Source organism: Myotis nattereri, assembly GCF_964212035.1.
Source record: "Myotis nattereri genome assembly, chromosome: 6".
Lineage (NCBI taxonomy): Eukaryota > Metazoa > Chordata > Mammalia > Chiroptera > Vespertilionidae > Myotis > Myotis nattereri.
Window position 1 is genome coordinate 28,858,157 of NC_138081.1, and position 20,418 is coordinate 28,878,574.

Genomic DNA, 20,418 nt, shown 5'->3' on the forward strand with positions numbered 1-20,418 from the left:
CCACTGTTGCCCAATTTCCTTAAGATTGGCTGGTTTCTCATCTCCATAGGTGACATCTAATTTTTTCGTATACTCAGACATACACCCCCATTATGCAAGGGCAAAAAGAATTTAAATTGCCCTCTTAGAACTGTGTTTTATTCTTTCTGAGTAGCAAGGAGAAGGGGGAAAAATAAAATAAAATAAAATTACTTTTATTTTTTATTATTTTTTAAAATTTGTATTCTTTATTATTTAAAGTATCACATGAGTCTCCTTTTTCCCCCATTGACCTCTTCCCAGCCGCTCCCACCCCCCAGCACATGCCCTCACCCCCATTCTGTCTGTGTCCATTGGTTATGCCCATTGCATGCACACAAGTCCTTTGGTTGATCTCTTTCCCCATCACCCCCCACCTTCCCTCATAGGTTGGACAGTCTGTTCGATGCTTCTGTGTCTCTGGTTCTATTTTTGTTCACCAGTTTATGTTGTTCATTATTGCTTTTATATTTAAATGATCTAAGTGTTTATCAATCTTGTCCTATTTTTAACATAAATTTAATTCTTTAGCATGATTAGGCCATCCTGTGGTCTTGATGAGGAGAATCAAAAATAGGCACAGACATTTATAATAGTGTCAACAAGAAAAATACAGTTAAAAAAACCCAACAGGCACAATGTACTGTTCCTTGAATAGTTGTTTCTTTGTTTGGATATTAAAGATTTTGAGTCAAGGTTGATTCACTGAAGAATTTTTGTCAAAATATCTAAATGTTTTCAACTGATCCTCTAAAATAATGTCAAGGATATTTTTTCCCCATATAGCTAAATTCGCTTTTCAACTGACAATAAGCATGAATCATTTCATTTCACCAGTTAATTAGTTTGGTTGCAAGTTATTGAAAATAGAAGCTTTGAAGTAGAAATGCCTTTCAATCATATGTCTGAGTAGATGCATTCTAAAAAGAATGGGAAATCACAAATCCCAGCATGAACTGCTGTAAAATGGACCAATGAGTAAACAACAAAGTGGATTCTTTTTTCCCTCCTTGAATTCTTTTCAATAATAAAGTGAATCGAGAATCTGCCAGCTTAAAAATTCAGCAAAACTACCTGAGTAAATAAGTAAAAAATGTCCTCCTTTAACCCAATCACTAGGATTTTTTAAAATATATTTTTATTGATTTCAGAGAGGAAGGGAGAGGGAGAGAGAGTTAGAAACATCGATGATGAAAGAGAATTGTCTCCTGCATGCTCCTACTGGGGATGGACCTGGCAACCCAGGGCATGCACCCTTGACCGGAATTGAACCTGGGACCCTTCAGTCCACAGGCTGACACTCTATCCACTGAGCAAAACCAGCTACGGCTCACTAGGATTTTTATTTATGTTTTGCAAGCAATATGCCAAATGCATGGTTTTTGTAGTACATTTTAAAAATGTCATCTGGTAACCTTTTATCCAATTATGATACAGTTATATTCACTTTTTTCCTTTAAGGATAAACTTATTTACAAAACATTTTCTCCTTTTCCTCTGGAGGATGTCAGAAACAGCTTTATGGAAGTGATGACAGCAAAGCAGGATTTTAAAAGATGAATTGCAGTCAAAAACAATTTTTACAATGATGAGGGTCTGACCCTCAAATAGGTGTTTTCATGAATAACCAAGTCAGCACCCTCATAATGCTCCCCAAACCATCACCCAAAAACTTGCTGAGCGCTATGCATGCTAATGCTGCATCAACTCAAAGCAGAGCTGATAGAAATGCTTCAAACCTCTAGTAATTTACTGAGTACATCAGTGGTTAAAAGGTTTGAGAAGAAAAAAATAGAAAAGAGAATATGACATGAGAAGAATTCAGAGTTCTTTTGAGGTAAATATTAAAACAAAATAAAAGCTGATTTTTATGTGCCAATTTTCTCAGCTGAGAATCCCTATTAAATGTTCTCCAAAGCATCAATTTATGTTCCTATTGACCTGGGGGCACTTTAAAATACTTAAGTGTAGTCAGTTATCAAAAACTTATTAAGTAGGATATTAAAATTTAATATATCTAATTATTTTTAAGTTCCCTTAATAACAACAAATCTATTTTTGATCAAAGATCCTCTAGTGTACAAAGAAAGAGAGCCATGCTCCAGCTATGAGCCTTAGGCCCGCTCCACTGTGACACACTGAGCCAATCAGTTCCCTGAGCCTCATGTTCCTCATTTTTCCATCAGGAGCTAATTTTACATGATTGTTAAGTCACTCTTCTATCTTAAAAAAAAAATAACTCTCAAGTTTCCACAGTTTCTTTATAGTCATAAGATTTCAGAAAGTTACTCCATAAAATATTGTGTATCAAGACTAGTTACACACTAGTTTCTATCACAACTTAGTATAGGAATTAATGGTGCTCAAATAAAACATTCACCAAATCAGTTAGAGAACATATGTTACTCTATAAACTCAGTGACATTTCAGCAAAAAAATCTGGATAGGGTTTATTAAACTATTTGAAATGCTGGCCCTAAAATTCACAAGGAAGAATAAAAGACCAAGAAAATGCAAGAGAGTTTTGAATAAATATTGAGTACTTACTGAAAGGTTAACATGGTGGATGGTGCATGGGGGAAGGCTAAATAGCCATCTCAGATGGTGATTAAATAAAATTAAATTTATTTAAGAGAAGGGCCTGAGGATGGGCTATCCAAAGGGAAGGGCTGAGTAGCACTGAGCCAAGGGGATACTGGGTCCATGATGGCAGCCAGAATATGTGTGGGACAATGAAACAAGGAAAGTCACAAAAGAAGCAACAGGAAAGCCTGGGCTGGGCTGCACTGGCTCACTGAGAAGTCAGAGGAAAGGGGACCTTGAAGACAGGTTCAGGGAATAATCCTGGGACGAGCTGCCACTGCCCATTGTCCCCCTGGCTGCAAGTCTCGTGGGGTCCCTTAGAGATTGGGGGAGACGTGCCTGTGGGAAAATGGCATGGATGTGCTCCTTGGAGGGAGAGTGCACACTGGGTCCTTCATCCTCAGCATAGTTATCTCTCTCTTGCAGGTGGAAATCTTACGGGAGATTGATCTCCAGGGAGGGTCTTAATAGACTATTCATCAACTATCCAGGTGTGCTCTTTCAGGGTCATGGTCTGACTGACTGGTCCGTGTCAGGGCAAGCACTCATTAGTCAAGGCCGCTGGTCCTGAGGCAGCCATTGTATCACTTCTCTGGTTTTGCTGCTTTTCTGAGCCTGAAGCTGAAATACAACTGAGGCCTAGATGTTATCTTAAGGGAGGAAAAGGGAAGGGGATCTAACTGAATGACTAGCGATAGGCTAGGCTTCTGGCTGAGCACTGGCGCTCCCCCTGTGGGAGTGCACTGACCACCAGGGGGCAGCTCCTGTGTTGAGTGGTGGTCAGTGCACTTCATAGCGACTGGTTGTTCTGCTGTCTGATCGATTTGCATATTAGCCTTTTATTATATAGGATTACTCCTAGGCTACAATCCTACACACCATGCTACTGTATATATCAACACATGATTAAATCAAGCATGAGAGAAAATAATGCAATCAAGACACACATCAAACAGATGTATGAGGCTGCTGCCAGTGTAACATAACATAGTGTTTTACAGCGAACTTATTTATATATAAGTTGAAAAGAATACACTCTAAAGTAAAAAAAAAGTATAGTAAATACATAAACCAGTAATAGTTGTTAATTGTTATTATCAAGTGTGATGTACTATACATAATTATGTGTTATTCTTTTATACGACTGGCAGCATGGTAGGTTTGTTTACACCAGCATCGCCACAAACACATGATTAATGCACTGCACTACAATAGTACAGCAGCTACAACATCAGTAGGCAAGAGGCATTTTTCAGCTCCATTATAATCTTTGGGACCACTATTGTGTATGCAGTCTGTCATTGAGCAAAGTACATACACACACAATAATTTTCCTATTTAAAATGTAGCGCCCAGATCTTGGTTTCTAAATACTTCAGTGAGCTGAATAGTATCCCTCCAAAATTCAATGCATGTCCACTTGGAACCTCAGAATATTACCTTATTTGGAAAAGGGTCTTTGCGGATACCATTATTTAATATGAGTCATACTAGTTTAGGGTGGGCCTCAAATCCAATGGCCGGTGTCCTTACAAGAGCAGGAGAGGACACAGAGTGGTACACAAGGAAGAAGGCCCGTCTGATGACACAGCAGACTGGAGCCATGAAGCTGTAAACCAGGGAATGCCAAAAATGACCAGCAAGCACCACAACTCGGAGAGAGAGATGTAGCAAATTATCCTTCAGAGTCCCCTAAAAGAATCAGTCCTACTGTCATTTTGATTGCAGAACTCTGGCTTTCTAAACTATGGAACAATAAATTTCTGTTGTTTTTAAGCCACCTGGTTCATGGTAACTTGTTATGGAAATCCTAGGAAAAGAATGCAGGTATCATTGTCCAATAAAAGGTATCAGGACTCCATGGAGAAACAGCTGATTTTAGGACTGAGGCAGGAAAAATACAAGATAAGCCTGGGACATTAACTTCTGGTGACAAAAAGTAAAGAAGTAAACACACACAAAAGCAAAACGCCATGTTGGGTCCTATCAAAGAGTCTCAGAAGCCAAGCCAAGAGAGTTCCCAATGGCAAAAGTTTGAACAACTTAAACAATAATGTAAAATATCATAACACAAAAAATAATGTAGTCCTGGCTACTGTGACTCAGTGGGTTGACATCATCCTATGCACCAAAAGGTTACCAGTTCAATTCCTGATCAGGGCACATGCCCAGGCTGCAGGCTGGATCCCTAGTAGGGAGGGTACAGGAGGTAGCTAATTGATGTTATGCTCTCACATCGATGTCTCTCTCTCTCTCTCTCTCTCTCTCTCTCTCTCTCTCTCTCTCTCTTTCTCTCTCTTTCTACCTTCCTCTCCCTCCCTCTCTAAAAATCAATTTTAAAATCTTAAAAAATCATGTAAATCTCCATGAGGCTATACTGATATGAGTAAATAATTGAATAAATAGAATAATGGGAGATATGGGATAAATATTTCTTACAGAAGAATTTTAGTTAATCAATGTAGACTAAACTGCAGCATCCTGATCCATTGATGAGTGGAGTGCTAAAATTAATAGGTGAAACAGGATCTTTGAATAGCCTTAAGTTCCTTTACAAAATTTACTAACTATGGTATGGTTTTAATATATGGTTGCAGATTCTTTGATGCCCTTCTCTTTAGGAGCTATAGCTTTATTCCCCTTTACTTTCATGTGAGCTGAACTTAGTGACTTGCTTCTAGCAAATGGAGTATGGAAAAAGAAAAATAGAAATTTTAGAGTAGAGAAACCTGACTGATATAATCAGTGATCAGTATGAACCTCACCAGTGAAAAGTTATATTGTTATTATGCTTAATCCTAATACAATGCAATAAAAAGAGTATGTAATGTCTGTGACATTCTTTCCCTAAGTCGCAAACTTCCATATATTCATGAGAAAACATCAGACATATCCAAACTAAGGGACATTTCACAAAGTACCTAACCAGCATCTTCAAAAATGTATCGGTCATAAAGGCAAGGAAAGACTGAGAAATTATCACAATTTGAAAGAGACTTAAAAAACATGACAACCAAATGCAATGTGGGATCTGGGATGAAATCCAGAAACAGAAAACAAAGCAGTAGAAAAATTGGTGAAATCCAATCAAAGTCAAAGGTTTAATTAATTAATAACATGTACTAATGTGTAATTTCTTAGTTTTGACAAATATATCATAGCGCTATAAGATATTAACATTAAAAGAACTTGAATGAAGAGTATATAGAAACTCTATTTTTGTCAATCTTCTATGGATTTAGAATTATTTCAAAATTAAAACTAAAAAAAATGCATAGCACCAAAATGTTGATATATAACTAATTTCAGATTCTTTACAAAGTTCAAAGACTCATCACCTTAATGATATATGGGGTTAATCAAAAGCCTCACCAAATGAATAACTTGTTCAAGGTCACAGAACACATTAGCAGTAGAGGAAAATTTTTACCAAAGATTAAAGGCCTGTTTCTAAAAGCGTACATAATATTTCCTTTGAAATCAAGAGGTAAAGTGGCTAACAATGCGTATAGAGCAACATTTCAGAAAATCTCTTCTAAACTTCTTTGCAGGTGTCTTAGTAGCTTCCCAAAGGATATGGATGTTGTACTCAACTTAGGGTTCCATTAAAAATGCAGCACAGTTTAATTTCAGAACTTTAAAAAATGTTGTTAAATTTTACATTTCTCTAACACAGGGCTTTGAAGATTTATGGATAATTTCAGAGGAAATGACCCTTAGTATTGAGTGAATGAATTCATGCTGAAATGTTTGATTAAAGTTTTTGTTTTTACAAAAAGGACTAGCTATTCATCCAGTTGCTAAGATTCTCAAAGGTTTAAAATGGTCTGTAAGTATTCAAATGGATTAAAGTAGCCTACTCTTCATGGAACACTTTGAAAAAAATATTTAGAAACAATTCTACCTCTGTGCCATAATTATTATCTTATTCATCTTTTCATATTTTTATAATAGATTCCCTCATAGTCTTAATGTCTAGTTACTGAACTTTGGATTAAAAAACTATCAGATTAAATATTTTGTAATTTTTAATAAAGAAAACTGGACTCTAATCCAATTAATAGGTCAAATCATAGCTGAGTTTCTCAGAGCTTATTCTGCAAAAAGAAATTGTTGAAAATATTTTATGCAACTTATCTTTTCTACAATTTATTTGAGAAAACATATTCTTAGTCAAATGGTTAAACTAATTCAATTTTAGTGAACACAAATTAATCTAGGTTGTGAATACTTTAGTTCCATACTCATTCACATAATTTTATGATTTCAACTTTGGACTCAGAAATTTTTGATAGGTGAATTATTTTGTTATTTGTAACTGAAAGCGATTGATTACAATTCAGATTATGCTGATTAATTATCTGCTCTTCACAGTCCCTTCTCATCCACTTCCAAATACCTAATCAAGTACCTTTAGGAGAGTGTCATCATATGTTTGCCAGCACACAGTAACTTTGTCATTAGAGTTGTGCAAAAATGCCTGTTAAATAGAGAAAAAAAAACATATGGGGTTAATGTATATGGGGTTAATCAAAAGCCTAGTGTAAGTTTCATACTACTGTCTGAAAAATTTATGCTGACATAAAGAGAATACATTTTTTACTTTGCAGTGCTGCTAATTTTTCCCTTATGCCGTGATATTCTTTCCTACCTATCAAATGTTTGATTGATTGAAGTGGGCTTCTTCATTTTAGTATGACACATTTCTAATACTGTTCATAGTCTAGAAAGATGAAACTTTCTGTGCTCTTATTGACTTATTATCTCCATAGAGGCTATGAGCTTTACTTTATGTTTTCTGTTCTCAATCTTTCCCATTTATTGAGAAGAGATCCAATAAATGTTTAGGAACACACCTAAGGTCAATTACCATGAAATCAGGGACTGTAAACTCAAATGACTGCAGTGGCCAGGTCAACTAACGTAAGTAAAGTGGCCCAACAGGGGGTTCCATCGAGGGCATCTTCTGTATGAGGGAGTACCACTTTAGCAGTAGCTGATTGTTGTCATGAGGGAAGGCATCCCTAACATAGACAGATGTTCCATTTCATCAGGCAATGCCAGAAATTAGTATTTTCATTCAGAATCTCTTAATTTTTTAAATGCTGATTTTGTGTTTCATTTAAGCTGCTTAAGCCAAACTATAACGTCTGCAGGTTGTAATTGACCAAACACCAATTTGAGCCCACTGATAATTCATAATCACATTTTATAGCAATTGTCTGCTAATATGAAGAGAGTCAAAGCTGAAATTTCTCCCAAAGCCCCCCCTTTTTTAAGTTAAAATAATAGGGAGATTTTTAAGGGCTAATCCATGTAAAAGGGAACATTTCTGAAAATCTGGGGAATAGATGAACACTATTATAGTATTTTTCAAATAATGTTTTGAGAATACTAGAATTCAAAAAGATATAAATAGGTGTTAAAAACTATAGATTCTGAATAATAGGTTGTGGACGCTGTTTAGTTAAATAGTCTCTTAGAATCTTTAGTATGCCAACTTTAGGATATTTTCCCTCAATTCTAAAGGATCATTTAAATTCAGATACCACTCAAAAAAATCTTGCATTTCACTTTAAACAAACAGAGCCAACTATACTGAGAATTTAGATAAAGACAAAGATTTTCTTATACATTCATCAGAAATTAGAATTTTACCAATGAGACCAATAATATTACAAATAAATAATCTCACAAACTCTATCACTAATTTCATTTTTTCCATGTAATCAATACTTTTTCAGTTCATCTCGAGTTAGTTGTAGAGACATCTGCCTCTGAATGAAAGGGCTGGAAATCCTGACTCAGCTCCTCAGACTAGACTGACAAGTACTAGTATGTGCTGAAGGTGGAGCCAGATCCCACCTGGACTCCTGAGGCTGCTCCATAGTTGTCCACAGACGGCCAAGAGCAAAGAGCACAGTCCTTGTGGAGGCTATCATGTTTTAAGACTAAGAGAGAGTTTCAGCAGGTTTATTATAGTGATAAACAGTATAGAAATGGAAAGTTACAGAATCCTCTTTTTGGGTATTATAATACCAAACCAGGTATTTTCAACAATTTTTTAAAATATATTTTATTGATTTTTTACAGAGAGGAAGGGAGAGAGATAGAGAGTTAGAAACATCGATGGGAGAGAAACATCGATCAGCCGCCTCCTGCACATCTCCCACTGGGCATGTGCCCGCAACCCAGGTACATGCCCTTGACCGGAATCGAACCTGGGACCTCTCAGTCCGCAGGCCGACACTCTATCCACTGAGCCAAACCGGTTTCGGCATCAACAATTTTTAAACATGCAATACCTGACTGTTTAGTCAGGGACACTGACCTCTTTTCCCTTAGATTGTGAAATAAAAAAACCTACAACAGCCAACACAACAATAGCCATCTATTGTGAATGAATCAAAGTTATACCTTTTTTGTCTGATCAGCTAAATAAATAATGTATTTTTGGTGTATCATAAAATTTTAGTAGTTCATGTGTGCCATGAGATGAAAAAGGCTGAAAATCAATGTACTACACTATTGATGGAATCTTTAGTTACTGATTACCCTGAGGTAAGAACTTATTGTAGACCGTGAGGACATGGACAAATTTCTAGAGACTTCCAACTTATCCAATAAACTGTGTGTCACAAGTACCATCAATCAACAAAGATATTTTAAAACCATGAAACAATATATTTCATAACATTAAGTTAGGGATAGTCATTAAACCAGTTCTTGCACATAAACATAAATATAAACCTATGCATTCTGAAAAAGTATATAATTATTTAAATGTTTTCATTTGAGAATATTTTATATCATAGACAATGGCAAAACTTAGCTCCTCCATTTGATTTGAATGACTTTCCTATATTGTAGCTTAATAAAAAGACAGCACATAAAATAGTGAACTAATGAAAAATATGGGAATATTAGACCTATCTAGCTATATATGGCCTCCTTCCCTTTTGAAGTGTGAAAGTGTAAAAAATCCCATCTATAATAATAAAAGGGTAATATGCTAATTAGACCGAATGTCCTTCTGGTCATCCTTCCGGGACGAAGCCAGGGCTGCAGCCACAGGATCCAGGCAGCCGCAGCTGCGAAGGCCTACTCTTGCACGAATTTCGTGCATTGGACCTCTAGTGGTTTTATAATTCTGCATTTGGGGCCTGAAAGTCATTGTTATGTAAACTCCCAATATAAGTCACAGATACTAGTACCCACCTGCAAACAAGAAATAGCTCTGGTCCTGGTTTAGCATAAGAATATTCCAAATAAGCAAGGCAAAAAGTAATAATTGCTAAGAATTCTAGCTCTTTCCAGAAGTGGAGAGCATCTGTTAAAAACAACAAGACCCAAAACGTCAACAGGCCACTGGGAAACGAGAGTCTTGGTGATAAGCAGGCTCTGTGCGCTCTGGGCACTCAAGCGGGCCCAGGATGCTGCTTCCCATTAACACCTGAATGAGGACAGTTTTCTTCCCAGCTATTGAATTTCCCCTTTTGTCTTTCATAAAATTTGTTGAATAATAACAGTCTACATTTATATGTTTGGTTTAAACATACACACGGTCTCACACAAACACAAATATACAAATCTTGTCATCATAATACATTTACCACGTTAAAGGTGCTATGATCTTAATGAAAGTATTACAAATATCACAGACACTTTCTATAAACATGAGTATGTAAGTTAAAACCACACTTGGTGACTCAGATCATTTGCATTCTCTTTATAATTTTAATCTTCTTAATCCTTATTCATTAACTGGATTTCAGATTAGTCCAAGGTCTTAACGTCAATTAGTTATATTGAAACTACAGTTTAAGATGAACCTATCAAATAAGGAAATTATAATTTATATCTAATATTGTTCAAAGAAATTACATTAAGATTTTATTCAGACAGTTACAACAGAGAAACGCCCAAGGTGAACAATATCTGAGGTTCACAAGAACAAGTCTTTTTAAAAAAGTTATTATAATTCAATATATTCAAACAAATGCTTACATTCCATGAATTTAAGTAGTTTGTTCATTTGTCTGACCCATAAAAGCAGTGAGGAGAATTTAGGAAGTTCAAAGAAATGGGAAAAAATAAAAGTTCAAATCAAACATAAAAGAAAATGTTGCATTTGCATAATATTTCACACTATGGCAGGATCAAAGATCACAGAGAAAAACATACAGCTAATTTTAGAGGAAATCATTAAGCTGGTATATGTTGCTCCAGGATTTACCTTAATTAGCTATAATATATGAATTTGAATTCTTATTCTTTCAGTACTTATTTCACAATATGTTAAAAATGTTTATTAATTTTGTTTGTGTATTTTATGACTATTAGTTATTCCTGATTCTGTATTTTTGCTTGTTTCTTAACTAGCAATCAACCATTATTATCACAGCTTAATCTTCCTAAGCTGGAAGTTTCTGTGTCAGAATTTTTTCTTTGAAAAGCAAATATTTTTCTTCTGTCCCTAAATAATTCTTGATTTCCCTTATCTTAGATATTCATGAACACCAGTTTCAAAACACTTCTTTTAAATATGACAATTACATTATTTAATAAGTTCATTTATTCTAGAAATGGGCAATTTTGCATAAACCTTTGTTTTGCTCAGAAAATGCTTCATATTATACAACAGAGGAATATTCTCAAGTTCTTCCACAGGTTAGACAGAGTCTTTCTCTGGAGAAGGTAGTCCTTTCTCCAAGGGCTGAGTCCTGGGAAGGAATATCAGTTCCCATGAATGTCTAGAAGAAAGAGTTCAGGGTCAAAGCATATGTCTTTTGATGTTTCATACATGCCCTTTTCTGTAGCCCTTATCCAGTCAGATTGTGGATCAAGCTACGGGCTTGAATATAAAATTTAACATGTAATCAAAACATAAAGCTTTTTCTCACATCTTGACTTCAGCAATTTGTGTATTTGGAACTTATCTACTTTGTATGAAAGAAAAAAGCACCCACTCAGAACGTTTCATGTATCTTAGCACCCATAACAGGAGGCCATAAATTTGCTGGGGAAGGCAGATATAAAAGGACATGTACTTTTCTGGCACCTTGAGTGTTCAAGATTTATAATATGAGTTAAGGTTCATCCATGCAATTGCTATGCAAGCTAGGCATTGCTTGCTTTAATATCAGAAATCTCTCATCTTCAAGTCTTCCAAATCCAGTTTTGAATCTTTAGATATTCGCAGGTATTTTTCTTTTTGATAGTGCAGCTGTCTCTTTTTTAATTACATATTTTGAATTACATGCTCCTATAGTATGGACAGATCTTTATGCCTGATAAATCTATAAGAAAGACTCTACAGGAACATTGTCTATAGACTCAAAGGGACCTTAATTGAAAATAAGTAATGCATAGTAGTTAATAATAGCCCTTTTACAAAGTACAGAGAGAGGCTTTTCTGACAGAATGACAATCAGAGATCTGGGATCATTTGGCAATTCAGCAGTCAAAAGTTAATACAGTTGCAAACATATGTGCAAACAACTTATGTACAGAAGGCTGACAGACATGTTAAGCCAAATAAAAATGACATCAATGATGTTGGACATGACATGGGTAACTTTTTCACACATGCAGTTGAGACTGGCCCATCTATACCAATAAAAGGGTAATATGCTAATTAGACTGGGAGTCCTTCCAGACATCCTTCCGGACAAAGCCATGGTGGCGGGGCAGAGGCAGATCAGCTCAGCAGGGGACGACAGTTGGGGGCAAGCAGGCCAGCAGGGGGGCAGTTGGGGCAGGCAGGCCAGCGGGAGGGGGGAAAGTTGGGGGCGATCAGGCCAACAGGCAGAGTAGTTAGAGGCAATCGGGCAGGAAGGCAGGTGAGCGGTTAGGAGCCAGCAGTCCCGGATTGTGAGAGGGATGTCCGACTGCCAGCAATTGGACATTCCCCGAGGGGTCCCAGATTGGAGAGGGTGCAGGCCAGGCTGAGGGACACTCCCCCCTGTGCATGAATTATGTGCACCGAGCCACTAGTGATTTCTATAAAATGGCTGCTTTTATAATGCAGCAGTTTGAAGAGGTGAGTGTTTGTTATAGGGGATGCCCACGAAGCTTATAAATACACAGCACAGAGCAAAGGCAGGTACCAAATTCTCTGCACCTGCCTTTACTGGGGCGGTTCGGGAAGCCATTAAGACAGAAATAATCCAGATTGGTTTTAAAGTAGATTTATCCCAGACAACAAGATGACCATGAATCAAGCTCACAGGGAGTAAAATTCTATTGTTGCCTGGTGATAACCCTTAATACACTTAGAACTGAGGAAAGCAAGGCCGGCACAGGGGATCTGTGAAATACACTTCTTAGGCAGCACAATTTACTTAACTATGTTGAGTGTTTTCTGTGGATATTGCACTGGGACCCGCTAAGTAAATTGTCAAGAAATAAAAATAATAAAACGTACAAATTCTATATACATCTTAGAAAATCTTTTAAAAACCAAGTAGAGTTTTACTTACAATAAAAAAATATAATGCAATGGAGTTCAGCTTTCAGAAAAACAGAGATTCCAGAATAAATAAATAAAAATCTCTACCTATTGTACAAATTATTTTAAGACAGTAGAAAATTCTGATGGGATAAGTGTGGATAAATCTAAATAAAAAGCTGAAGTTTTAGTCTTAGATAAGGAAAAAAAAAAGGGATCCTGGCTTATTTTACAGTGTAAAGCTTTTCAGATGGCCCTGAAATTCATGTTATCTTTGGAATTGCAGGACTTTTCTGGATGTTTTAGGTCAAGATGATTGAAATGTACCAGATCAGAGAGGGAGAGCAGTAAAAGAGAAATGCCAGTTCTACTGTTTCAACTTAAAATTTTATTTAAGCTTAAGAATTTGGAGCTTGTGAAATTGCTAGTAAGTCTCATCTGTTAGGTTAATTTAAAAACACAATATAAGCGCACTCCTGCTCCTAGCAGCACTATTCACAATAGCCAACATAGACACTTGAAGCAACCCAAATGTCCATTGACAGGTGAATGGATAAGCAAAATGGGATTTATACATACATAGGAATGTTATTTAGGCATTAAAAAAAAAAAAGGAAATTCAGACACATTCAACAACACGGGTGAACCTTTAGGACATTACTCATTATGAAATAAATGAGTCACAAAAGGACATATGTTATATGGTTTCACCTGTATGAAAAATCTATAGCAGTCTAAGCCATAAAGACAGAAAGTAGAATAATGATTTCTAGGAACTGCAGGAAGTAGAAATGGGGAACTGTGCAAGGAGCATAGAGTTTCAGTTTTGCAAAATGACAAATTTTGGGAAATTGTTTGCACAACACAGAAAATATATTTAATACCACTCAATTGTAAATTTATTGTAGTTAAAAATGTTAACTACATTTAACTAATATACTTAATAATGGTTAAAGTGGTAATTTTAGGTTATGTGTATTTTACCACAATTAAAAAACATAGACATTATCACCACAAATGGAGCATTTTGAGTTAATACTTTTTAATATTATGGATACACTATATATAGTGAGTTAATGATATCGTCCAAAATTTAAACATTTTTTTAAAAAAATTTACATAGAGTGATTTTCCAAAGGCACCGCTATTAGATAAGTAGATGCACTTTTTTTTTTAGATAGAGGACTTTCAAACCAAAGAATAATTCACACTGTGCGCTTATCACAAGAGCAGCAGTGTGATGCAGTAGGATATGCACTGCAAGACTTCAACAGCAGTTGGGGTCTTATTGTTTTTGGGGTTTTTTTGGGGGGGGGTTGAGTTGAAAAGAAAAGCAAAATTGTATTTTGAATAATTATTTATGGTTATTATAAACTAAGTTAGATGTTGCTGAATCAGTTTGGAACTTAAAGTATGAGAAAACCTACTCACAGAAAATTAAGACCTGGCCTTTCTTTGTCTTTCACACCTACCTTCTTTCCTTATTTAGTTGTTGCAATGTCTAATACCAACATCAGAGAATAAAATAAATAGAATTATTTATTGTCATTGGATTAAGAGTTGGAAGATGAATGGAGTTTTGTTGAATAGTCAGAAGGCCCCCAGTCCATTTTTATTCATAGAGTAATGATAACTTTTATCAAAGTTTCTAAACTTAATGATCATTGCTACATCCCATCATAGCCCTTGTTAATATCTCTTCTATAAATAATATGTAAATGAATTTGACTATTTATGGGAAAGGTAGCAAAATTAATTTTCTTTAAAAAAAGAAAAATTATTTCCACTGCAGCATTAGCCCACATTTCCCTTTTCACCCACCCAAATTTTAGAAATGAAATAAAAGACGTACCAGCTGTGAGCATGCATTTATGTATACTCACAAGCTCACATACACACACACACACACGCACACACACACAACTTGTGAACCACCAAGAGAGACCAAAGTAAGCAAAAGTCCTTTGATGAATGCTAGGGGTCTCCCTCATAAAGCTTTAGGATGATAATTTTTTCGAATTTTAAGATATAATTAACATATAACATTGTGTAAGTGTAAGATGTGCATGTTGCTTTGATATATTTATACTAGTATACTGCAAAATGATTACCATTAGCTAACACTTGCATCATGTCACATAATTACTACTTCTTTTTTGGAGTGAGGACATTTAAGATTTTTTTCTTTGCAACTTTCAAGCATATAATACACTATTATTAACTACATATAATCTTAATGCTGCATATTGACTCTCCAAAACTTATTCATAATTGTCTTTGACCAACATCTCCCCCATTCTCTCACCAACCCACAGTCTCTGAACCCCACTGTAGTCTCCTTTTGTGAGTTTGCCTTTTAAAGATTCCGCTTGTAAGTGAGACCATGCAGTGCTTGTCTTTCTCTGACTGACTTATTTCACTGAGTATGATGCCCCCGAGGTCCATCTACATTGTTGCAAATGGCAGAAAGTTCTTTCTCGGGGATGAATAATATTCCATTTCATAGATATCACATCTTATTTATTTATTCATTCATAGTCATACACATTATTTCCATATATTGGCTATTGTGCATAACACTGTAATGAATGTGGGAATGCAGATAGCTCTTCAAGATCATGATTTCATTTCATTTGGATACATACCCAGAAGTAGACTTGCTGTATTATTTGGTAGTTCATATTTAATTTTTGAGGAACCTCCATACTGCTTTAAATTGTGGCTATTCACATCAACAGTGCACAAGAGTTTCCTTTTCCAACATCCTTGTAAACACTTGTTAACTCTTATCCAATGATAATAGCCATTGTAATAGGTGTGAGGCAATATAATCACCATGTTTTGATTTGCATTTCCCTGATGATTAGTGATATTGATAATATTTATTTATTTATTTTTATTGAGTGTATTGGGCTGACTGTGGTTAAAAAAATTCTATAATCATCATCTGTATGTTGTATTGTGTGTTCACTTTCCATCACCATTCCCCCCTTTTACCCTCTGCTACCTGTCCCCACCTCATAGTCCCCAGCAGTCACCGGACTGTTATCTATGTCTATAAGTTTTTGTGTTTGTTTGGGGGTTTTTTGCTTAAGCCCTTCACCTTTTATATTCAGTCCCTTAATGCCCCTCTTCTCTGTTCTCTGTATCTATGAGTCTGTTTCTTTTATTTTTTTTATTTATTATTTTTTAAATTTTATTTTATTTATTTATTTTAAATATATTTTATTGATTTTTTACAGAGAGGAAGGGAGAGGGATAGAGAGTTAGAAACATCGATGAGAGAGAAACATTGATCAGCTGCCTCCTGCACACCTCCCACTGGGGATGTGCCCGCAACCAAGGTACATGCCCTTGACCGGAATCGAACCTAGGACTCTTTTTCAGTCCTCAGGCCAATGCTCTATCCATTGAGCCAAACCAGTTAGGGCTTATTTTATTTATTTATTTTTTTTTTTAATCCTCACCCAAGGATATTTCTCCATTGATTTTTTAGAAAGAGTGGATTGGGGGGCGGGGGGAGAGAAACATGGATGTGAGAGAGACACATCAATTGGTTGCCTCCCGTAAGCACCCCAACAGGGGCCAGAGATTGAGCCTGCAACAAAGGTATGTTCCCTTCACCAGAATGGAGCCTAATGCTCTATCCACTGAGCAAAATCGGCCAGGCTGTGTCTGTTTCTATTTTTTTTTAATTTATTTACTTTGTTCATTTAATAGTTGACAAAGTAGGCAAGAACATACAATGGGATAAAGACTGTCGAATTTCAGAGGGAAGGCCAGGGTGGGTGGGTAGGTGGGAAGAGACCAACCAAAAAACTTGTATTCCTGTATGCATAACCCATGGACACAGATAATAGGGTGGTGAAGGCCTGGGGCAGGTGGTGGGGTGGGCTAGAAGGGGAGAAAAGGAGGAACATATGTAATACTTTCAACAATAAAGATTTTTTTTAATAAATAAAAATAAATAAATGGTGTCAGGAAAATTGGACAGATCTGTGCACACAAAAACAAAACGAGAGCACCTTCTTACACCATACACAAGAATAAATTCAAAATGGATTAAAGACAAATGTAAGACTCAAAACCATAAAAATCCTAGAAGAAAACACAGGCAGTAAAAGCTCTAGCATTTCTCCTAGCAATAGTTTTTCTGATATATCTCCTCAGGCAAGGGAAACAAAGGAAACAATAAACAAATGGGACTACATCAAACTAAAAAGTTTTTGCAGAGCAAAAGTAACCATTAGCAAAATGAAAAGATAGCTCACTAAATGGGAGAACATATTCACCACTGATAAATCTGATAACGGATTAATATCCAAATTTTGTGAAGAACTTATGTAACTCAACACTATAAAAAAAGAATCTGAATAGACAAAGAGGACATACAGATGGCCAATAGACATATGAAAAGATTCTCAATGTCACTAACAATCCCATTGCATTTTTGGCATATGTTATATTTTTATAAAACAACTACACAATTTAAAAATGTAATTAATATTAAACATCTTTCGAACACTATTGTTTGACGTAGTAGAATGACTCCCAATGGCATGTCATATACTTTCTTTAAATTTCTAATTCCCAAATACTGAAATAGTAACTTTTGAATATACAACACTAGGGTTTGAAAAAAATTTGATAAATTTGACTTCATTAAAAACAACAGCAAACAAACAAACATAGAATGTACATCACCAAGTGTAAACTTTAGTGTTACTATGGACTTTGGATTATTATAATATGTCACCGTAGATTCACCAATTGCAACAAATGTGCCATTAGTTGGGGGAGACTGTTAATAGGGGAGGATATACATGTGTGAAGTAGGGGCATATAGAAAGTTTCTGTACCTTTCTGTCTATATTTCTGTAACCTTAAACTGCTCCCCTCAAAATATTTTAATAATAATAATAAATTTAACTTCAATACTCAAACTTTTTTTGAAAGAAAACCCACATGGAAAACAAATGAATAGGGAAAAAATGCCTGTTAAAATATATTACTGACAAGATGAACAATGAAGTCACAAACTGGGAGAAATATTTGCAATATATATATCTAGCAAACTGCTAATATCCAGAATATATATATATATATATATATATATATATATATATATATATAAACTTTTAACTCAATAATTAAAAAAAAAGAAACAACCTAATTAAAATATAAACTAAAAACTTTAAGGGCAATGAGTACATGAAAAAGTGTTCAACATAATTAATCATCACAAGTCGAAATTTAAACTATCCTTCACCTCAATTAGAATGCTAAAATGGATATGCCTACAAGTACAAATATTGACAAAAATGTGCTGCTTAATGTAAACTGTTTCAACCATTTTGACAATAAAAAGGTTGCTAGTTTTTCCTCTGATCCAGAAATTTACTCCTATTTAGTTAAGAGAAATGAAAACAAACATGTATTCATGAGACAATAGTGTTTATTGCAGTTCTGTTCATATTGATCAAAGACTGAAAAAAAATTAAATGTCCATAAGAAAGGAGAGAGAATGGATAAATCATGGCATATTCATACAATAGAATACTGTTCAGCAATAAAACAAAACTATTGATGTATACAACTGCATAGGTAAAGCACATATGGATGAAAGAAAACCATTCGTAAAAAGATTACATACTGTGTGATTCCATTCATATGAATTTCAGCAACAAACAAAATTACCGATTCTTTTTAACTTATGATGTGGTTGTGGCCTGATTAACCCATCATGAATTGAAAATATTGTAAGTTAAAAATGCATTTAATACACTAACCTACTGAGCTTCACAACTTAGCCAAGCCCACATTAAACACTTACATGAGCTTAGAGTTGGGTAAAATCCTCTTGATGCTGCTGCCCAGTATCATGACAAAGTATTGTTCAAATTATCACTAGCCTGGGAAAAGATCAAAAGGTAAAATTCAAAGTATAGTTTCTACTGAATACCTATCACTTTCTCCTCATCATAAAGTTGAAAAATTGCAAGTCAAACCACAGTTAGTCAGGAACCATCTGTAAACTATAGAGATAAAAATAGGAAAAATTATCTCTGGGTGAGGGAAACTAACTTGGAAAGTACACAAAGAAACTTTCTGGGGTGATGGAAATATTCTATATCTAGATAGGAATGTATATTAAATGGGTCTTATGTTTGTTAAAACTTCACAAGTTCTGTACATTTAAAATGTTACCTCAATTAAAAAAAATAGGAACACATACAAAAGGTACATGATACAAAGGACTTCCCCAATATGTTAAATTGAGGAGTTTGAGATGAAGAGATGATCTGGATTATACTAGTCGGCCCAATGCAATCACACATATTCTTATTAATGGGAGGGAGGAGGGTCAGTGTCAGAGATGTGACGAGCCAAACAATGTAGACAACCTCTAGAACAGCGGTTCTCAACCTGTGGGTTGAGACCCCTTTGGGGGTCGAACGACCCTTTCACAGGGGTCGCCTAAGACCATCAGAAAACACATATATAATTACATATTGTTTTTGTGATTAATCACTATGCTTTAATTATGTTCAATTTGTAACAATGAAAATACATCCTGCATATCAGATATTTACATTACGATTCATAACAGTAGCAAAATTACAGTTATGAAGTAGCAATGAAAATAATTTTATGATTGGGGGTCACTACAGCATGAGGAACTGTATTAAAGGGTCATGGCATTAGGAAGGTTGAGAACCACTGATCTAAGGGAAAAGAGGTCAGTGTCCCTAACTAAATAGTCAGGTATTGCATATTTTAAAAATTCTTGCAACAACTGTGCCTTTTGTGGCGTATCAGTTGAAAATCCCTGAATTAAACCAATGTTCATTATACTCCAAGCATGCTTATGTACTGTTCCCCATGATAGACAGAACTAAAGTATATAAAGATAGCAAAAAGTAAATCATTTTGGTGATAAATGCAGGGGTAGGATGGATAAGAAAAGAGAAGAATCAGGGTTGAGTGAAGGTGATTATTTTACATAAGGGGTCAGGGAAGGCCTTATGATTAATATGACATCTGAGGTTGAAAGAAATGAGTAATCAACATTTTGGGGTAAAGGTCTAGATTACAGTGGTCGGCAAACTCATTAGTCAACAGAGCCAAATATCAACAGTACAACGACTGAAATTTCTTTTGAGAGCCAAATTTTTTAAGCTTAAACTATATAGGTAGGTACATTGTTATTCACTTAATTAGGGTACTCCTAAGGCTTAGGAAGAGCCACACTCAAGGGGCCAAAGAGCCACACCACATGTGGCTCGCGAGCCGCAGTTTGCCGACCACAGGAGAAGAAAAGTCTTCTAAAAATTAAGAATGGCAATTGAATAGCTTTCTAATTTTTT